Below are 393 nucleotides of genomic sequence, written 5' to 3'. Positions count from 1 at the left end.
GGGCCAGGATCACAGCCCAGGAATTGACCTGTCCTCAGCTTCTCCCGTTGCCTGCCCTCTCATCCCTTCATTCAAGCTCCAGGGGAAGACCCCATCGAGGACTGACTTCTCATCTGCTACCTGCCTGTAGCTCCAGGCTTTGAAGAGATCGGGGCTGGGATGCAGTGTGGGGGAGGGCCTGATTCTGCTCTTCCCTCAACTGACCTAAGGGAGCTGGAGCCCCGGGCCCTTGGGCTTCTCCTTTCCTCCCTAGCCTGGCCTGGGGACCCTGCAGAGTCTCCAGGGAAGGAGATGCCGTGGTTCCAGTTCCCCAGGCCCCCTCAGTCTGGAGGGCTGCTGCCTGGCTGTATCCTTGCCTCCTCTGGTCCCTGCCTCCTGCAGAAACTTATTCAA

Source organism: Lynx rufus, unplaced genomic scaffold (assembly GCF_022079265.1).
Source record: "Lynx rufus isolate CCGP_SWC_20201006 ecotype Redwood Valley unplaced genomic scaffold, mLynRuf1.p SCAF_4, whole genome shotgun sequence".
In the NCBI taxonomy this organism is placed as follows: Eukaryota; Metazoa; Chordata; class Mammalia; order Carnivora; family Felidae; genus Lynx; species Lynx rufus.
Note: the sequence above shows the minus strand (reverse complement) of the source record.